The 20,704-nt window shown below is 41.7% G+C and overlaps 1 pseudogene; it reads right to left on the bottom strand.

The window, feature by feature from the left end:
* Positions 1–18,089: 18,089 nt before the first annotated feature.
* Positions 18,090–19,744, bottom strand: LOC117194503 (annotated as a pseudogene).
* Between the last annotated feature and the right edge of the window lie 960 nt (positions 19,745–20,704).

Raw genomic sequence — 20,704 nt, 5'->3', positions numbered from 1 at the left:
CCTAACGTCTGCTGGTACATGCTGATAATTCGAAGCCTGCTCCGCAAGTCCCGATCTCAATTGAAACGAACTCAGCTGATGGCTCAATGCTGTCTCTATATGAGCGGTTAGCTTCTCCAACAACGTCTTTTGTTGGGTGCCCATCATTGACCTTACCAAATTAACAATTTCACTTTTATCCATGGCGTTAGATGAATTCAGTTATTGGCTAGTTGGGTCTGTAGGGGTAGGATTTCCCTCCCTTTGCTTAGATCTCGTTACTATATTTGACTTGGGAATAGCGACTCTGCCTCTACCTCGAAATCTACTTCCACTTGGCCCTGGCGCATCGAGGGGAATTCCTTCAGTGTTCGAATCTCCTACCTCTGCAAGGTCCGCGTTATTTAATTCCGTCGCCAAATCAACATTTCCCCGAACTAACAATTCTGTAGTGCATAGTCCGCGACAGGTTGGACAACTCGGTGAACTCTTAAGCCAATCGGTCAAACAGGAATGGTGAAATTGATGTTGACACGGTGTCGTGGCAAACAATTGATCTTTCTCAAGTTTATCGTGGCAAATGCGACAATAGCCATGCTGATTTAATGCAGTTTCAAAGCTATTATCTTTACTGGCCATATTTCCTCTTAATTTTATTTTATTTTTATTTTATTTTTTTCAATCAGCAAAATATTTTCTGTCTTTTCCACAAATGCCAATTCTACATCGATGTGTAACTCCTCTCTTCTGCCTCTATGATTATTGAATTAAATGGATATTAAAGGTTCCTATTAGACTATGTTTAATACTCGTCGGTAACTCAAAGTTTCTCTAAGACCCGCCATTCCAACTACCGAACAAGTCATGTTCCTATAAAGTTGAAAGTGGTCGTGCGTCTGGTTGGGTCGATCAATACAAAATCCTGAATTGCAATCGCAAATTCCACAGCTCAGATACACGGCACTAACATCTTTATTCTATTAAAATATTTTCTTCAGACATCTATACAGTTTACGCCGTCATTTCTTGGTAGACCAATCCCTACTCAGTCGAATTGAAATCTCCATTACAAAAGCTGACTACACGTCTACACGATATACCGAATTTTCTAATTAACAGGCTAATGGATGTATTAACAGAGCTTAACCGTGAAGCACGAAGGTTACTCCAACCGTTCGGAATTATCCTCATCTGGAAATAATCGTATCTTTTCTACACTTTTCCGATTATAACACGTCGTTTCGTCTTCGGCCCCACGTTGGGCGCCATTTTATAATGTTACGACTACGGGCTGGTTAAATCTTGTTGGCAATGCAGCCTCAGCAGGAAAGGGAATCGGGGTTAGTGCACTATACTGCGCTCTGGGCTCAGCTCGCCGGATGGGGTCGGGGTCTTTCCTATCCCTATACTTCCTTGTTCTCGCCATATTATAAAAATTTAAGTGCACTGACACAGAATCTACTTTGATCAAAACAAAAAAGATCAAAACAAAAAAAAAACAAATGTAATCAATCCCCGGTCGGCCTAGATGGCAAGAAGGAATCCGGTAGTCACGTATTTAATTTAGTGATCCTAGGTGTAGGAGATCACTAGTTCCTCTATACCCTCCCTACCTTCGTCAATGCGTGGAACGATGTTGGCATGGCCCCTAACGTAACTACCGCTGCATTATTACACTCGATGCATCATTGGCATTATGTACTTAGACAGAATGGTTGTTATTTATTCCAAATTCATGTTAATTCAAAATAGTTCTATTAATCAAGATTCAAAAGATTCATATATAACAAAAGGTTCATTAACTTAAGAATATAAAATACAATTCATAGCAAAACTGAGCCTTTTTACTCACGAAGGTCAACATTTCCATTCAATACGAAATTAATGATCATTACCAAATTCAAACACTTTCCTTGACGAGCTCGTTGGGCCCAATGAACTTCTTCGGTAGCTGTGGAACAATATTAATTATATAAAAATAGTAAAGAATTAAAGAATGATATTTTGGCCGACATTGCCAGAGTGAATCAAGGCTTAACATTGAGTTGATTAGGAAAGGACTTATGACATATGATAAAGAAATTAATTCTATAGGAAAGATATTCCTTAATATAACTGTATATTTTTATATGATTTTACATTTTAAGTCAAATTTAATTGAAGTGCAAACACAAGAATGCAAGCAAAAGAAAAGAACAAGACAAAGCAAAGAGAATGTCGATGATCAAATTAATGCACGTTTATATGTGTGTGCATACGCACGCATATGTCCGAATTCTCTTCGAACGAAAGCTCGCTCTTGGCGTGTGAGCTATCACGCTCTCCCTTTCATTACGCTGCACCGCTGCTATACCCTGCTATTTCGCGGGTATGTTCGTACTCACGAATCGATGATCACATGTTGTCCACGACCCAGGTCACCCTAAATTCCGATTCCTGATCTTGTATTCACATCTTCTGCACAATTTTAGCTGACATAAATTTCCACTTTAATTCCTAGGCGTTGTCGATTCCGCATCAAGGATGTTGAGTTGCATCTCGCAAGATACGCTTATAGGGCATTCAAAGGTCGATACAGATCGTCCGTACAACGGAAACGCTGGTAATTCGAAGCGGCCAAAAATAAGACACTGGAGGTTGCGTGGGGGGTTAGGCGTGAGAGCGCCAAAGCACGGTAGACCTCCAGTGACCAAGAGATTCTGTAATAGATTCGGAATTCAGTGAATGTACCAAACCTGCTTTCCTCTATAATCACCTTCTTTTTCTCTACGTAGCACTTTGCACTTTCACCACACAATATAGCTTGATCTTGCTTTTTAGTCGATTCTCCGCCGACTTGCAGTTATGTAATTTGGTATGTATTATGTAATACAGGGACACGTGAACTTCCACTAGAGTTTGCCACTATTGGCACAGGCACAACCGAAGTGTTTTGGGAGAAAAATGGAATTGATCCGCGTGTTCACCGTCGCTGTCGGCTTAAGCGGCATAGACGAGCTTTAACGGGACCCTTCCATGGAATTCGGTCTCGAGAGACGAAAAAGAACATTCGAGCAATTAAAGCTCCATATTCGAAGTAGCTGTTTTTAAAGCCTTGGTGTTCGAACTAATCAAGTTGGCGCGTGATTTGAATCTGCTTTGTATCTGGGAAATTATTAGGGAATTTAATCTGGGTTTGCTTCACTGGCCACTACACTCTCCACCACCAGATTATGTCCCGGAGTGATCGACAGGGATCGTAATCGAAAAGAAAAGAAGGACAGTGAATTAGCGGTTTTGAATATCTTTTACGTGGTATACTCCCATTTTCTTTCCTTTCTCGTTCGATAATTCGTAATAAACAGGACTTAGCTTTTTCGTTACTGTTGCTGTCACAAACACCTGCGCTAATTTATGGCTGAATTGTTTAGACGCGTTGCTTTGGGAGAAATTGCGAACGTAAACCTGATCTCCGACGTTGATTTGTCTATTTCTACTCCTCAAATTGTATACCCTCGCGTTGGTTGCATGAGCCTTTGCATTGTTGACCTTTGCTGCATACCTTGCCAACTGCAGAGCTTTGGGGTAATTAACTCTAGAATCATCTGATAGCAAGTTAAGTTTCCTGAGCAATTCGTAATCCTTGCCATTCAAAATCATGTTTTGCCCAAACGTAAGGAAGTAAGGAGAATATCCGGTGGTTGTATGTAGACTGGATCGAATAGCACCGTTAATCTCATTCAGTCGTTGATCCCAGGTAGTGTGATCTTTCCCCACGTACGCACGGATCGCCGCCAAAACCGATCGGTTTAAGCGCTCGCTTGCATTCGCTTGAGGCGAATAAAAAGCGGTACAAATATGTTTAATTGAAAATCGAGTTAGAAAAGCCTCAAAGAATCCTGATCGAAATTGAGAACCATTGTCCGTTAAGATGGATTCCGGCACTCCAAACGTAAAGAAAATGGAATTTTCTAAGTACTCGCAAATCTTTCCGGAAGTGAATCGTTTCAATGGACAGAGGAAATGGAATTTTGTACAATGATCCACGATTATTAATAATCCGATATTCCCTGCCTTTGAACGAGGGTATGGACCGAACAGATCCATGTAGAGTCGTTGAAACGGTCTCTCTGATTGCATTGGCTTTCCCAATGGTGGTCGTAATACTATATTGGGACTTTTGGTCTGTTTACAAATGACACAATTATTCACATACTCTCGGATTTGAACCAACATCTTGGGCCAGAACAGGTATCTCTTAAGTTTTTCAACGGTTTTACCCATCCCGCCATGTGATGCGCTAGGAGAATTATGGGCTTGTTAGATAACACTACTGACTAGGCCAGAGGGTACCCATAATTTCCACGACTGGTGGTCAGATTCAGAATCTCCAATCGAAGCTTCGGTGCGTTTGTATACATAGCCATCTGTTATTTTTAAATCTGGAAGTTTCTCTTGGTTCTGCTGAATGCGTTCAATTAAATCAAGATATTCCAACGAAGTGAAATGCTCGGACTCTAAATCGATGATCGGCCCTAGATCTATAAACTCATCTACGGACGATTCATTTTGCCTTGACAGAGTGTCAGCAATAACATTTTGTGAACCCTTCCGGTGTTCAATGCGAAAATCAAAACCCTGTAACTGTATAGCCCATCGCGCGAGCCTTCCAGACAAATCCTTTTGTCGCATCAACCACTGCAATGCTGCATGGTCGGTTATTACTAAGAATTCCTGGCCTTCTATGTAAGCTCGAAATTTCTTAATTCCCTTAATAACTGCTAGACATTCTAGTTCTGTAACGGAATAATTCCGTTGAGCTTTGGATAACTTAAGCGACATGTATCCAATTGGCATTTCGAAGCCTTCTTCATTCTCTTGAGCTAGGACGCACCCGAGACCAAAAGAACTAGCATCACACAATAAGATGAATTTCTTAGAAAAATCAGGAGTTCTGAGGATTGGAGCTGATGTTAATCTTCGTTTCAATTCTTCAAAAGCATTGGTTGCGGTTTCATTCCATATTAAGGAAGTATTCTGTTTCTTAAGCATCTCGGTCAATGGATAGCTCACGGAGGCATAATTCTCGACGAAACGTCGATACCATCCGGATAAACCGAGAAACCGTCGTAACTGCTTTACCGTTGTTGGAATTGGGAAGTCGTTGATTGCCTGAATCTTAAATGAATCAGTCTTGATCTGACCATCCGAAATTATGAAACCGAGATATTTAATCTCTCTCATGCAGAATTTAGATTTTCGAACGTTGATAGTGATATTCGCTTTTCTTAAGCATAGTGCGATTTCTTGCAAAAGAATCAAGTGCGAATCAAAGTCATCCGATAGAACAAGCAAGTCATCGAGATATACAAAAACTCGATTCCGTAAATGTGGGGGTATGACATGGTCCATTAAGCGGCATAAGGTCTGAGGTGCATTTGTCAGACCAAATGGCATGACCTTATATTGGTAGAGTGGACGATTCGGAACGGTAAACGCAGTATACGGTCGTTATGGCTCCTCCAATGGTATTTGCCAGAAAGCATGTTTCCTATCAAGACCAGTTATATACCGCGCTGGAGGTAAGCGGCTTAAGATCCCGTCAATATGTGGTAAGGGGTAAGCATCCTTCCTCGTGTATTTATTGATCTCGCGAGAGTCTAAACACAACCGAACCTTATCACCTTTTTGAACAAGAACACAATTACTACTCCAAGGACTGCAAGAAGGTTCTATGATATCGAGAGCTAACATGGTATCTACCTCAGCAAACATAAGTTTTTCGCGCGCAGGGGAGATTGGCCAGTGTCTTTGTTTAATCGCCTTAGCATCACCTACGTCGATCGAGTGCGAAATAATGCCCAATCTGCCCAATTCTGCCCAATCCGTCTCGTTCGTACGAAGGAAAAATTTCGACGACACCTTGCAGTCTCTCCTGCTCTTTACTAGAAAGTTTGTGTAACTTGGGTGAGCTTTCCTCATCCTCCGTGGGACCTATATCTAACTCAGACACACTTTCGCTCATGAGTCGATCAGCAAGTTTAAATTTCCTAAAAAAGTCAATTCCTAAGTAAACCTCTTGGGTTAAGTTTGGTATGATGAAAAAATCTATACTTTTCGTGAGACTACGATATGTAATAGTCGCTGTGAAAATGCCCTCAACCGAGCATTTGGTTCCGCTGGCTGTTTTAACCCTTCCCGAACACTTACGTGATTTCGGATGGTTAAGGAGAGCACGGGCGGCATTGTTGCCAACGCAACTAACCGACGCTCCAGAATCTAACAAGGCGTTGTAAACCTTGTCTTCAATCGTGATGGGTGTGTACAGACGGTTATCTCCCGTACTGAATATGGAAGCAATTCAGCATTGTCGAGTGCTAACAACTGTTTTCCAAAATTTTCGTAATCGAAGGGTAGATCTTTTAGATTTTGTACAGATTTTTGATATGGTACAAAGATCGCCAAATATCCTATTTCTAGCTTTCTTGTAATTTGACAGTCTTACATGTAAGGGTAAATATCTAGTTGGTCGTTTATCCGATAAAAATCCTGAGTCCATAGCGGTTTTAGCTAAACCCTCATCTATAGTCTGACTGATGCTTTCGCTATGTTTTGGTACGGATGTGCCTACAGGGGGTTCGTTGACACATCCCGCAGCCGGTTTTCCGAAGGATGGCACTTAGAGCAACGTGGCTTGTAAACATTCTTGGTTCCACAACCGTAACAAAATATGCTTCTAGGTTCCACACAATCATCCCATCTATGCCCTATCTTATCACAATTCCAGCAGGACATCTTATTACGCATGATCGCTGATATTATTGGTTCAGGCTCCTCAAGGTGTTCCCTCTCCGGAGAGATCTCGGAGATGTTGCGCCGGTTTACAAAAGGCGTTTTGTAAGAAGGGTTTCGAAGTTCCGAATAAAATTGTTCGTGCTTTTTAACCTCTAAGAGTAATTTCTTTATCGAAGTGATATTCAAATGTAGTAACTCGTGATGAAGTGTACTTTTCGAATTGTCAATCAACAGCTTAACAAGGTCGCATTCTGGTAGGCTACGCTCGAGTCTATTCACCAACTCTTCTATACTATTCTGATAGGAATCAAAAGGTTCATTTTCCCCTTGCTTTCGTTTCGCGATTCTACGCCATATGTCGACATCAGTGGCAGCATCGTCATATTTATCCCTAAATGCCAGACAAAAAGTCTCCCACGCGAACTCTTCATGTTTACGATGGAACTGCCAGAACCAATCACCTGCTTTTGCGGATAACAATAAGTGCAAATGATCGCAAACCAGCTGGACTAGCTAGACCGTCCTTACTACCGTCAAACTTTACTTTCCAGTTTTGAATAACATGTCCTACCTTTTCTGGTGAAATTGAAACTGAAGAGCGATTGCTAGTATTCCTTAAGTCTGCCTCTTGGCTTGCTCTACTCCTAACGTCTGCTGGTATATGCTGATAATTCGAAGCCTGCTCCGCAAGTCCCGATCTCAATTGAAACGAACTCAGCTGATGGCTCAATGCTGTCTCTATATGAGCGGTTAGCTTCTCCAACAACGTCTTTTGTTGGGTGCCCATCATTGACCTTACCAAATTAACAATTTCACTTTTATCCATGGCGTTAGATGAATTCAGCGATTGGCTAGTTGGGTCTGTAGGGGTAGGATTTCCCTCCCTTTGCTTAGATCTCGTTACTATATTTGACTTGGGAATAGCGACTCTGCCTCTACCTCGAAATCTACTTCCACTTGGCCCTGGCGCATCGAGGGGAATTCCTTCAGTGTTCGAATCTCCTACCTCTGCAAGGTCCGCGTTATTTAATTCCGTCGCCAAATCAACATTTCCCCGAACTAACAATTCTGTAGTGCATAGTCCGCGACAGGTTGGACAACTCGGTGAACTCTTAAGCCAATCGGTCAAACAGGAATGGTGAAATTGATGTTGACACGGTGTCGTGGCAAACAATTGATCTTTCTCAAGTTTATCGTGGCAAATGCGACAATAGCCATGCGATTTAATGCAGTTTCAAAGCTATTATCTTTACTGGCCATATTTCCTCTTAATTTTATTTTATTTTTATTTTATTTTTTTCAATCAGCAAAATATTTTCTGTCTTTTCCACAAATGCCAATTCTACATCGATGTGTAACTCCTCTCTTCTGCCTCTATGATTATTGAATTAAATGGATATTAAAGGATCCTATTAGACTATGTTTAATACTCGTCGGGAACTCAAAGTTTCTCTAAGACCCGCCATTCCAAGTACCGAACAAGTCATGTTCCTATAAAGTTGAAAGTGGTCGTGCGTCTGGTTGGGTCGATCAATACAAAATCCTGAATTGCAATCGCAAATTCCACAGCTCAGATACACGGCACTAACATCTTTATTCTATTAAAATATTTTCTTCAGACATCTATACAGTTTACGCCGTCATTTCTTGGTAGACCAATCCCTACTCAGTCGAATTGAAATCTCCATTACAAAAGCTGACTACACGTCTACACGATATACCGAATTTTCTAATTAACAGGCTAATGGATGTATTAACAGAGCTTAACCGTGAAGCACGAAGGTTACTCCAACCGTTCGGAATTATCCTCATCTGGAAATAATCGTATCTTTTCTACACTTTTCCGATTATAACACGTCGTTTCGTCTTCGGCCCCACGTTGGGCGCCATTTTATAATGTTACGACTACGGGCTGGTTAAATCTTGTTGGCAATGCAGCCTCAGCAGGAAAGGGAATCGGGGTTAGTGCACTATACTGCGCTCTGGGCTCAGCTCGCCGGATGGGGTCGGGGTCTTTCCTATCCCTATACTTCCTTGTTCTCGCCATATTATAAAAATTTAAGTGCACTGACACAGAATCTACTTTGATCAAAAAAAAAAAGATCAAAACAAAAAAAAACAAATGTAATCAATCCCCGGTCGGCCTAGATGGCAAGAAGGAATCCGGTAGTCACGTATTTAATTTAGTGATCCTAGGTGTAGGAGATCACTAGTTCCTCTATACCCTCCCTACCTTCGTCAATGCGTGGAACGATGTTGGCATGGCCCCTAACGTAACTACCGCTGCATTATTACACTCGATGCATCATTGGCATTATGTACTTAGACAGAATGGTTGTTATTTATTCCAAATTCATGTTAATTCAAAATAGTTCTATTAATCAAGATTCAAAAGATTCATATATAACAAAAGGTTCATTAACTTAAGAATATAAAATACAATTCATAGCAAAACTGAGCCTTTTTACTCACGAAGGTCAACATTTCCATTCAATACGAAATTAATGATCATTACCAAATTCAAACACTTTCCTTGACGAGCTCGTTGGGCCCAATGAACTTCTTCGGTAGCTGTGGAACAATATTAATTATATAAAAATAGTAAAGAATTAAAGAATGATATTTTGGCCGACATTGCCAGAGTGAATCAAGGCTTAACATTGAGTTGATTAGGAAAGGACTTATGACATATGATAAAGAAATTAATTCTATAGGAAAGATATTCCTTAATATAACTGTATATTTTTATATGATTTTACATTTAAAGTCAAATTTAATTGAAGTGCAAACACAAGAATGCAAGCAAAAGAAAAGAACAAGACAAAGCAAAGAGAATGTCGATGATCAAATTAATGCACATTTATATGTGTGTGCATACGCACGCATATGTCCGAATTCTCTTCGAACGAAAGCTCGCTCTTGGCGTGTGAGCTATCACGCTCTCCCTTTCATTACGCTGCACCGCTGCTATACCCTGCTATTTCGCGGGTATGTTCGTACTCACGAATCGATGATCACATGTTGTCCACGACCCAGGTCACCCTAAATTCCGATTCCTGATCTTGTATTCACATCTTCTGCACAATTTTAGCTGACATAAATTTCCACTTTAATTCCTAGGCGTTGTCGATTCCGCATCAAGGATGTTGAGTTGCATCTCGCAAGATACGCTTATAGGGCATTCAAAGGTCGATACAGATCGTCCGTACAACGGAAACGCTGGTAATTCGAAGCGGCCAAAAATAAGACACTGGAGGTTGCGTGGGGGGTTAGGCGTGAGAGCGCCAAAGCACGGCAGACCTCCAGTGACCAAGAGATTCTGTAATAGATTCGGAATTCAGTGAATGTACCAAACCTGCTTTCCTCTATAATCACCTTCTTTTTCTCTACGTAGCACTTTGCTCTTTCACCACACAATATAGCTTGATCTTGCTTTTTAGTCGATTCTCCGCCGACTTGCAGTTATGTAATTTGGTATGTATTATGTAATACAGGGACACGTGAACTTCCACTAGAGTTTGCCACTATTGGCACAGGCACAACCGAAGTGTTTTGGGAGAAAAATGGAATTGATCCGCGTGTTCACCGTCGCTGTCGGCTTAAGCGGCATAGACGAGCTTTAACGGGACCCTTCCATGGAATTCGGTCTCGAGAGACGAAAAAGAACATTCGAGCAATTAAAGCTCCATATTCGAAGTAGCTGTTTTTAAAGCCTTGGTGTTCGAACTAATCAAGTTGGCGCGTGATTTGAATCTGCTTTATATCTGGGAAATTATTAGGGAATTTAATCTGGGTTTGCTTCACTGGCCACTACACTCTCCACCACCAGATTATGTCCCGGAGTGATCGACAGGGATCGTAATCGAAAAGAAAAGAAGGACAGTGAATTAGCGGTTTTGAATATCTTTTACGTGGTATACTCCCATTTTCTTTCCTTTCTCGTTCGATAATTCGTAATAAACAGGACTTAGCTTTTTCGTTACTGTTGCTGTCACAAACACCTGCGCTAATTTATGGCTGAATTGTTTAGACGCGTTGCTTTGGGAGAAATTGCGAACGTAAACCTGATCTCCGACGTTGATTTGTATGTTTCTACTCCTCAAATTGTATACCCTCGCGTTGGTTGCATGAGCCTTTGCATTGTTGACCTTTGCTGCATACCTTGCCAACTGCAGAGCTTTGGGGTAATTAACTCTAGAATCATCTGATAGCAAGTTAAGTTTCCTGAGCAATTCGTAATCCTTGCCATTCAAAATCATGTTTTGCCCAAACGTAAGGAAGTAAGGAGAATATCCGGTGGTTGTATGTAGACTGGATCGAATAGCACCGTTAATCTCATTCAGTCGTTGATCCCAGGTAGTGTGATCTTTCCCCACGTACGCACGGATCGCCGCCAAAACCGATCGGTTTAAGCGCTCGCTTGCATTCGCTTGAGGCGAATAAAAAGCGGTACAAATATGTTTAATTGAAAATCGAGTTAGAAAAGCCTCAAAGAATCCTGATCGAAATTGAGAACCATTGTCCGTTAAGATGGATTCCGGCACTCCAAACGTAAAGAAAATGGAATTTTCTAAGTACTCGCAAATCTTTCCGGAAGTGAATCGTTTCAATGGACAGAGGAAATGGAATTTTGTACAATGATCCACGATTATTAATAATCCGATATTCCCTGCCTTTGAACGAGGGTATGGACCGAACAGATCCATGTAGAGTCGTTGAAACGGTCTCTCTGATTGCATTGGCTTTCCCAATGGTGGTCGTAATACTATATTGGGACTTTTGGTCTGTTTACAAATGACACAATTATTCACATACTCTCGGATTTGAACCAACATCTTGGGCCAGAACAGGTATCTCTTAAGTTTCTCAACGGTTTTACCCATCCCGCCATGTGATGCGCTAGGAGAATCATGGGCTTGTTAGATAACACTACTGACTAGGCCAGAGGGTACCCATAATTTCCACGACTGGTGGTCAGATTCAGAATCTCCAATCGAAGCTTCGGTGCGTTTGTATACATAGCCATCTATTATTTTTAAATCTGGAAGTTTCTCTTGGTTCTGCTGAATGCGTTCAATTAAATCAAGATATTCCAACGAAGTGAAATGCTCGGACTCTAAATCGATGATCGGCCCTAGATCTATAAACTCATCTACGGACGATTCATTTTGCCTTGACAGAGTGTCAGCAATAACATTTTGTGAACCCTTCCGGTGTTCAATGCGAAAATCAAAACCCTGTAACTGTATAGCCCATCGCGCGAGCCTTCCAGACAAATCCTTTTGTCGCATCAACCACTGCAATGCTGCATGGTCGGTTATTACTAAGAATTCCTGGCCTTCTATGTAAGCTCGAAATTTCTTAATTCCCTTAATAACTGCTAGACATTCTAGTTCTGTAACGGAATAATTCCGTTGAGCTTTGGATAACTTAAGCGACATGTATCCAATTGGCATTTCGAAGCCTTCTTCATTCTCTTGAGCTAGGACGCACCCGAGACCAAAAGAACTAGCATCACACAATAAGATGAATTTCTTAGAAAAATCAGGAGTTCTGAGGATTGGAGCTGATGTTAATCTTCGTTTCAATTCTTCAAAAGCATTGGTTGCGGTTTCATTCCATATTAAGGAAGTATTCTGTTTCTTAAGCATCTCGGTCAATGGATAGCTCACGGAGGCATAATTCTCGACGAAACGTCGATACCATCCGGATAAACCGAGAAACCGTCGTAACTGCTTTACCGTTGTTGGAATTGGGAAGTCGTTGATTGCCTGAATCTTAAATGAATCAGTCTTGATCTGACCATCCGAAATTATGAAACCGAGATATTTAATCTCTCTCATGCAGAATTTAGATTTTCGAACGTTGATAGTGATATTCGCTTTTCTTAAGCATAGTGCGATTTCTTGCAAAAGAATCAAGTGCGAATCAAAGTCATCCGATAGAACAAGCAAGTCATCGAGATATACAAAAACTCGATTCCGTAAATGTGGGGGTATGACATGGTCCATTAAGCGGCATAAGGTCTGAGGTGCATTTGTCAGACCAAATGGCATGACCTTATATTGGTAGAGTGGACGATTCGGAACGGTAAACGCAGTATACGGTCGTTATGGCTCGTCCAATGGTATTTGCCAGAAAGCATGTTTCCTATCAAGACCAGTTATATACCGCGCTGGAGGTAAGCGGCTTAAGATCCCGTCAATATGTGGTAAGGGGTAAGCATCCTTCCTCGTGTATTTATTGATCTCGCGAGAGTCTAAACACAACCGAACCTTATCACCTTTTTGAACAAGAACACAATTACTACTCCAAGGACTGCAAGAAGGTTCTATGATATCGAGAGCTAACATGGTATCTACCTCAGCAAACATAAGTTTTTCGCGCGCAGGGGAGATTGGCCAGTGTCTTTGTTTAATCGCCTTAGCATCACCTACGTCGATCGAGTGCGAAATAATGCCCAATCTGCCCAATTCTGCCCAATCCGTCTCGTTCGTACGAAGGAAAAATTTCGACGACACCTTGCAGTCTCTCCTGCTCTTTACTAGAAAGTTTGTGTAACTTGGGTGAGCTTTCCTCATCCTCCGTGGGACCTATATCTAACTCAGACACACTTTCGCTCATGAGTCGATCAGCAAGTTTAAATTTCCTAAAAAAGTCAATTCCTAAGTAAACCTCTTGGGTTAAGTTTGGTATGATGAAAAAATCTATACTTTCCGTGAGACTACGATATGTAATAGTCGCTGTGAAAATGCCCTCAACCGAGCATTTGGTTCCGCTGGCTGTTTTAACCCTTCCCGAACACTTACGTGATTTCGGATGGTTAAGGAGAGCACGGGCGGCATTGTTGCCAACGCAACTAACCGACGCTCCAGAATCTAACAAGGCGTTGTAAACCTTGTCTTCAATCGTGATGGGTGTGTACAGACGGTTATCTCCCGTACTGAATATGGAAGCAATTCAGCATTGTCGAGTGCTAACAACTGTTTTCCAAAATTTTCGTAATCGAAGGGTAGATCTTTTAGATTTTGTACAGATTTTTGATATGGTACAAAGATCGCCAAATATCCTATTTCTAGCTTTCTTGTAATTTGACAGTCTTACATGTAAGGGTAAATATCTAGTTGGTCGTTTATCCGATAAAAATCCTGAGTCCATAGCGGTTTTAGCTAAACCCTCATCTATAGTCTGACTGATGCTTTCGCTATGTTTTGGTACGGATGTGCCTACAGGGGGTTCGTTGACACATCCCGCAGCCGGTTTTCCGAAGGATGGCACTTAGAGCAACGTGGCTTGTAAACATTCTTGGTTCCACAACCGTAACAAAATATGCTTCTAGGTTCCACACAATCATCCCATCTATGCCCTATCTTATCACAATTCCAGCAGGACATCTTATTACGCATGATCGCTGATATTATTGGTTCAGGCTCCTCAAGGTGTTCCCTCTCCGGAGAGATCTCGGAGATGTTGCGCCGGTTTACAAAAGGCGTTTTGTAAGAAGGGTTTCGAAGTTCCGAATAAAATTGTTCGTGCTTTTTAACCTCTAAGAGTAATTTCTTTATCGAAGTGATATTCAAATGTAGTAACTCGTGATGAAGTGTACTTTTCGAATTGTCAATCAACAGCTTAACAAGGTCGCATTCTGGTAGGCTACGCTCGAGTCTATTCACCAACTCTTCTATACTATTCTGATAGGAATCAAAAGGTTCATTTTCCCCTTGCTTTCGTTTCGCGATTCTACGCCATATGTCGACATCAGTGGCAGCATCGTCATATTTATCCCTAAATGCCAGACAAAAAGTCTCCCACGCGAACTCTTCATGTTTACGATGGAACTGCCAGAACCAATCACCTGCTTTTGCGGATAACAATAAGTGCAAATGATCGCAAACCAGCTGGACTAGCTAGACCGTCCTTACTACCGTCAAACTTTACTTTCCAGTTTTGAATAACATGTCCTACCTTTTCTGGTGAAATTGAAACTGAAGAGCGATTGCTAGTATTCCTTAAGTCTGCCTCATGGCTTGCTCTACTCCTAACGTCTGCTGGTACATGCTGATAATTCGAAGCCTGCTCCGCAAGTCCCGATCTCAATTGAAACGAACTCAGCTGATGGCTCAATGCTGTCTCTATATGAGCGGTTAGCTTCTCCAACAACGTCTTTTGTTGGGTGCCCATCATTGACCTTACCAAATTAACAATTTCACTTTTATCCATGGCGTTAGATGAATTCAGCGATTGGCTAGTTGGGTCTGTAGGGGTAGGATTTCCCTCCCTTTGCTTAGATCTCGTTACTATATTTGACTTGGGAATAGCGACTCTGCCTCTACCTCGAAATCTACTTCCACTTGGCCCTGGCGCATCGAGGGGAATTCCTTCAGTGTTCGAATCTCCTACCTCTGCAAGGTCCGCGTTATTTAATTCCGTCGCCAAATCAACATTTCCCCGAACTAACAATTCTGTAGTGCATAGTCCGCGACAGGTTGGACAACTCGGTGAACTCTTAAGCCAATCGGTCAAACAGGAATGGTGAAATTGATGTTGACACGGTGTCGTGGCAAACAATTGATCTTTCTCAAGTTTATCGTGGCAAATGCGACAATAGCCATGCTGATTTAATGCAGTTTCAAAGCTATTATCTTTACTGGCCATATTTCCTCTTAATTTTATTTTATTTTTATTTTATTTTTTTCAATCAGCAAAATATTTTCTGTCTTTTCCACAAATGCCAATTCTACATCGATGTGTAACTCCTCTCTTCTGCCTCTATGATTATTGAATTAAATGGATATTAAAGGTTCCTATTAGACTATGTTTAATACTCGTCGGTAACTCAAAGTTTCTCTAAGACCCGCCATTCCAAGTACCGAACAAGTCATGTTCCTATAAAGTTGAAAGTGGTCGTGCGTCTGGTTGGGTCGATCAATACAAAATCCTGAATTGCAATCGCAAATTCCACAGCTCAGATACACGGCACTAACATCTTTATTCTATTAAAATATTTTCTTCAGACATCTATACAGTTTACGCCGTCATTTCTTGGTAGACCAATCCCTACTCAGTCGAATTGAAATCTCCATTACAAAAGCTGACTACACGTCTACACGATATACCGAATTTTCTAATTAACAGGCTAATGGATGTATTAACAGAGCTTAACCGTGAAGCACGAAGGTTACTCCAACCGTTCGGAATTATCCTCATCTGGAAATAATCGTATCTTTTCTACACTTTTCCGATTATAACACGTCGTTTCGTCTTCGGCCCCACGTTGGGCGCCATTTTATAATGTTACGACTACGGGCTGGTTAAATCTTGTTGGCAATGCAGCCTCAGCAGGAAAGGGAATCGGGGTTAGTGCACTATACTGCGCTCTGGGCTCAGCTCGCCGGATGGGGTCGGGGTCTTTCCTATCCCTATACTTCCTTGTTCTCGCCATATTATAAAAATTTAAGTGCACTGACACAGAATCTACTTTGATCAAAACAAAAAAGATCAAAACAAAAAAAAAACAAATGTAATCAATCCCCGGTCGGCCTAGATGGCAAGAAGGAATCCGGTAGTCACGTATTTAATTTAGTGATCCTAGGTGTAGGAGATCACTAGTTCCTCTATACCCTCCCTACCTTCGTCAATGCGTGGAACGATGTTGGCATGGCCCCTAACGTAACTACCGCTGCATTATTACACTCGATGCATCATTGGCATTATGTACTTAGACAGAATGGTTGTTATTTATTCCAAATTCATGTTAATTCAAAATAGTTCTATTAATCAAGATTCAAAAGATTCATATATAACAAAAGGTTCATTAACTTAAGAATATAAAATACAATTCATAGCAAAACTGAGCCTTTTTACTCACGAAGGTCAACATTTCCATTCAATACGAAATTAATGATCATTACCAAATTCAAACACTTTCCTTGACGAGCTCGTTGGGCCCAATGAACTTCTTCGGTAGCTGTGGAACAATATTAATTATATAAAAATAGTAAAGAATTAAAGAATGATATTTTGGCCGACATTGCCAGAGTGAATCAAGGCTTAACATTGAGTTGATTAGGAAAGGACTTATGACATATGATAAAGAAATTAATTCTATAGGAAAGATATTCCTTAATATAACTGTATATTTTTATATGATTTTACATTTAAAGTCAAATTTAATTGAAGTGCAAACACAAGAATGCAAGCAAAAGAAAAGAACAAGACAAAGCAAAGAGAATGTCGATGATCAAATTAATGCACGTTTATATGTGTGTGCATACGCACGCATATGTCCGAATTCTCTTCGAACGAAAGCTCGCTCTTGGCGTGTGAGCTATCACGCTCTCCCTTTCATTACGCTGCACCGCTGCTATACCCTGCTATTTCGCGGGTATGTTCGTACTCACGAATCGATGATCACATGTTGTCCACGACCCAGGTCACCCTAAATTCCGATTCCTGATCTTGTATTCACATCTTCTGCACAATTTTAGCTGACATAAATTTCCACTTTAATTCCTAGGCGTTGTCGATTCCGCATCAAGGATGTTGAGTTGCATCTCGCAAGATACGCTTATAGGGCATTCAAAGGTCGATACAGATCGTCCGTACAACGGAAACGCTGGTAATTCGAAGCGGCCAAAAATAAGACACTGGAGGTTGCGTGGGGGGTTAGGCGTGAGAGCGCCAAAGCACGGTAGACCTCCAGTGACCAAGAGATTCTGTAATAGATTCGGAATTCAGTGAATGTACCAAACCTGCTTTCCTCTATAATCACCTTCTTTTTCTCTACGTAGCACTTTGCACTTTCACCACACAATATAGCTTGATCTTGCTTTTTAGTCGATTCTCCGCCGACTTGCAGTTATGTAATTTGGTATGTATTATGTAATACAGGGACACGTGAACTTCCACTAGAGTTTGCCACTATTGGCACAGGCACAACCGAAGTGTTTTGGGAGAAAAATGGAATTGATCCGCGTGTTCACCGTCGCTGTCGGCTTAAGCGGCATAGACGAGCTTTAACGGGACCCTTCCATGGAATTCGGTCTCGAGAGACGAAAAAGAACATTCGAGCAATTAAAGCTCCATATTCGAAGTAGCTGTTTTTAAAGCCTTGGTGTTCGAACTAATCAAGTTGGCGCGTGATTTGAATCTGTTTTTTATTTGGGAAATTATTAGGGAATTTAATCTGGGTTTGCTTCACTGGCCACTACACTTTGAGACATTGAGAATCGCTTGGATGCTTCAGTTCTTTCCTCGCTTTATTAATGATTTTAAGCGGTTACAAGTATTTAATGGTATGGTTTGTGTAATTGTAATACAAATGCATGGAAGCAAAGTAAATGCCAAAAATGAATGAATGTTCACATTCATTGGAATTTCGAATAGAACACAATGGGGGGATTGCTTATGTGAAGAATGTAAAAGTTTGCGTCTAAAAAGTAGTTGGAATGCATTCATCTGGCAGGAGCTGGTGTTGTGTGCGCCTGCTATTGTTGTTAATGTACTCTGCCAAATATTCAACCATGTGATGGCTGAGCACAGACAAAGACACCACCATGACCACGCCCAGCATCAGCTGCAGCCGCAGCTTCGATTTAGAAGCACTTGCGGTGAACAATGGATGGGCCGGACTCGTCGTACTCCTGCTTGGAGATCCACATTTGCTGGAATGTGGAGAGCGAAGCCAGGATGGATCCACCGATCCAGACGGAGTACTTGCGCTCTGGTGGAGCGACAATCTTGATCTTCATGGTGGAGGGAGCCAGGGCAGTGATCTCCTTCTGCATGCGGTCGGCGATGCCCGGGTACATGGTGGTGCCGCCAGACAACACGGTGTTGGCGTACAGATCCTTACGAATGTCCACATCGCACTTCATGATGGAGTTGTATGTGGTCTCGTGGATGCCACAGGCCTCCATTCCCAGGAATGAGGGCTGGAACAGCGCCTCGGGGCAGCGGAAACGCTCGTTGCCAATGGTGATGACCTGTCCGTCGGGCAGCTCATACGACTTCTCCAGCGAGGAGCTGGACGCAGCGGTGGCCATCTCCTGCTCAAAGTCCAAGGCGACGTAGCAGAGCTTCTCCTTGATGTCGCGCACGATTTCGCGCTCGGCAGTGGTGGCGAACGAGTAGCCGCGCTCAGTCAGGATCTTCATCAGGTAGTCGGTCAAGTCGCGACCAGCCAAATCCAGACGCAAAATGGCATGGGGCAGGGCATAACCCTCATAGATTGGAACAGTGTGAGAGACACCATCGCCAGAGTCGAGCACAATACCTGTGGTACGGCCAGAGGCGTACAGAGACAGCACAGCCTGGATGGCCACATACATGGCAGGAGTGTTGAATGTCTCGAACATGATCTGAGTCATCTTCTCACGGTTAGCCTTGGGGTTCAGGGTGCTTCGGTGAGCAGGACAGGGTGCTCCTCGGGGCAACACGCAGCTCATTGTAGAAGGTGTGGTGCCAGATTTTCTCCATGTCGTCCCAGTTGGTCACAATGCCGTGCTCAATCGGGTACTTCAGAGTGAGGATACCACGCTTGCTCTGTGCCTCATCACCCACATAGGAGTCTTTCTGTCCCATGCCCACCATAACGCCCTGGTGACGTGGACGGCCGACAATCGATGGGAAAACGGCACGGGGTGCGTCATCACCGGCAAAGCCGGCTTTGCACATGCCGGAACCGTTATCGACGACCAAAGCAGCAACCTCTTCGTCACACATTATGATGTAGATTGATTAAGTTCTGCAATGAAAAAATAAATGCCAAATATGTACACTTTAATCGACGCTCAACAAGAACACCACAGCTCGGGTCTATACCCACTCTCAGACGGCCACAACGCGCACGCACAGTTTAACAAAGAGACAGACACAATTATTACCTTTTAAGGAAATGGAAGAGACGATTGCTTTTTCGGTATTCCGCTGCGGGCAAACTGAGCTCGCTGAGAAAAGTTTTGTAAGTGGTAAACCGACGCCGAGTTTTTTCGCTTTTCGGCTTTCCCGCTGCGCAAGCTTGAGCCCACTTAGGCCCCCTCTATTTAAAAAAGTGCAGCACTTGAGGTAAGTGGCGATATACATTACTGATTGTAAGTTCTACTTGTAGATCCATGCCAATCTTTGCTCTGAATTTAAAACAAAACACGATATCTTTCACCTGAACTGCGCTAAAACTATTCAGTTTTCATTATTTTCGGGGGAATTTTAAAATACCCCCTTGGCCTACAATGGGCTAATCGTGCTCCATCGAAGATTGGAAACCATATTCCTCGATTTTGATATTCGATTTAATATTACTTTCTAGATAACACCCTTAGCCCAGCCCGCGTAGTTTTATCCGATTACTGAATCAATTTTCTTCTTGACTGGTTTATTTTAAATACTTGTTTTTATTGGATCTTGTCTAAAAAGAATTAGCAAAGAAGGTCAAACAAATAAAAAGTAATAAAACGTAGGGGATGCTCAATTTTGATATTGACTAACTAAAATCTTTAGCTCTGCTCACATAATTTTAAACCATTGCTGAATTAATTTTCTACAAGATTAGTTACTTTTAAGTACTCCATTTTATTGTGTTTAAAACAAGGTGTAAACGTAAGGCGTAAGTGAGTATGGAATGTCAACCGGAGTATGGTCATTTGAATACCCTATTTCGTTAAAATTATATATGAATATATTTAATATGAAGATACTGTTTTCCAAACCGTTTTTAAAACGTAATTAATAAATCCCTTTTTTAAGATTGATATGCTTTAGACATATTTAAACATATGATTAGTGTCTTGTTTATATATCACGATTCCGATACCTATACTTAGTCTCTGTAAGAAGGCAATAAGCTGCACAATATCGTTGAAATCGCTTTAAAACATAGAGTGACTAGTTTCTGCATATATTGGAACTTGAGATGACAAACATTTTCTCAGCTCTATAATATCCATTTTTCCAG

Source organism: Drosophila miranda, assembly GCF_003369915.1.
Source record: "Drosophila miranda strain MSH22 chromosome Y unlocalized genomic scaffold, D.miranda_PacBio2.1 Contig_Y3_pilon, whole genome shotgun sequence".
NCBI lineage: Eukaryota > Metazoa > Arthropoda > Insecta > Diptera > Drosophilidae > Drosophila > Drosophila miranda.
Note: the sequence above shows the minus strand (reverse complement) of the source record. Positions and strands in the feature narration are given on the sequence as shown.